This window comes from Marmota marmota, unplaced genomic scaffold (assembly GCF_001458135.2).
Source record: "Marmota marmota marmota unplaced genomic scaffold, marMar, whole genome shotgun sequence".
In the NCBI taxonomy this organism is placed as follows: domain Eukaryota; kingdom Metazoa; phylum Chordata; class Mammalia; order Rodentia; family Sciuridae; genus Marmota; species Marmota marmota.
This window is the reverse complement of record NW_026000261.1, coordinates 4,678,579-4,680,495: the sequence shown is the minus strand read 5'-3', so window position 1 is coordinate 4,680,495 and position 1,917 is coordinate 4,678,579.

The window sequence follows — 1,917 nt, the reverse complement described above, 5'->3', positions numbered from 1 at the left end:
TTCTCCCCAGCACATTATATAGTGCCTGGAACATAGTTTGTGCTCAATAAACACGTGTTGAATGAATGGATGAATGGATAAATGAATATATGTGTGTTTTGGAAGAAATTTGTTGAGTATACCTCATTGATGTTACCCTTTTCGAGAGAAATCTTCCAATGGATCTTTGTTAACTTTACAATCTATACTGCTTTTTGGTTTTTTTTTTTTTTTTGAGGAAGTGCCAGTATTTATACTTTATGGCTTCTCAACTTCACTTTCCCACTGAGTCATCTATTATTTTGTAGACAAAACTAAAAATTAGCCAATGTAATCCCCTCTGCAGGATTTGTAATTCAATAAAACATAATTATGTAAGGGTGCCAATATCTATTGAGAGAAAGCTTATTCATTAGCAGGTCAAACTCTACTGACAGGCATCTTTTCCCCCACATTTTTAAATTGGTACCTATAATTGTACATAATTATGGGATTTGTTGTTATGTATTCTTATATGCACAAAATATAATGATATAATTTGGCCAATATCTGTCCCCAGCACTTCCTCCTCTCTCCCCACCTCCCACCACTGGCCCTTTCCTCTACTTATCTGCCCCCAACCCCAAGACAGGTGTCTTCTGAAAGAAACTTTTCCAGCTCCCTGGAGATGACTCTGCAAAGACCCCTCTGGGAAATCAGGTTGTTTTGCTTCCTCATCCACTGAAAAACACTATCCTATTCCAGATGCACATTAAGAAAGAGATAACTCCAAACAGAATCGTGAAGTAGGCTGAACCTGCTGGAATGTCTTCCTTGGGCATGTTTCTTCTGCTTTATGGGGGACCTTCTGAACTCTCACCCCAAGGATCTGGTGTTCTGCTACTGTCCCCCCTGAATGGAACTCTCTAGATGATACCCTAAATGTTGTACCTTCTTCTGCATTCATTATAACATCTTAAACTAGCTGGAAAATCATACAGTAAATAGTGGTTACCAAAGCCTGGGGAGAGTAACGGGAGATAAGGAGAGCTTTGTCATTACAAGTAGATGGGCAGAATAATTTCTGTTGCTATATTATACTGTAGAATAAATATACTTAACAATAATGCATGCATATTTTAAAATAGGTAGCAGAGAGAATTTTGAATGTACTTATCATAGAGAAATGGTAAAAATTTAAGGTGATTAATATGCTAATTACCCTGACATAATCATTACACAATGTATACATGAATCAAAATATCACATTGTGCTTCATAAATATGTTCAATGGCTATCTGTTGATCAAAACATTTTTTTAAGATGCAGTGTTCAAAAACCTTGGCAAAATGAGTTTTAAAGGAAAGGGGGACTGAAGTTCACTGGATTAGACAAAGGGGAATGAATGGAAGGGAGAATGGATGGGAATAGGAAGACAGTAGAATGAACCAGACATAATTTTCCTATTTTCATATATGAGTATGTGACCAGTGAAACTCCACATCATGTATAACTATAAGCATGGGATCCTAAGTAGAGTAAGTCATACTCCATGTACATGTAATATGTCAAAATACACTCTACTGTCATGTATATCTAAACAGAACAAATGAAAAAAGAAGAAAGGGTGAGGTATTCTGACACACCCTTGTCCTCATTTCAACTTTCCAACATGCACCTTCTGTTACTGAGAGATAGTGCAATATCTTGTTTTCACAGACCCTCTTATATAGGGAATATGCAAAAGCCAGTTCTGCTAGTGAAGAGAGGATACAAATCAACATCAAAGTAGAAAGCAAGCCCAATATTAAGGGTGTGATGAGAGATTGGCATGGAGACTGCTGGAGATATTTGTCCGATTATGGTCTGGTCTCAGGGATTGAAGAAGAGGTTAGATATTTCAAGTGCAACTACATTGCTGATAAATGGTCATTCTTTCTTCTGACTCCCCCCCCCCCC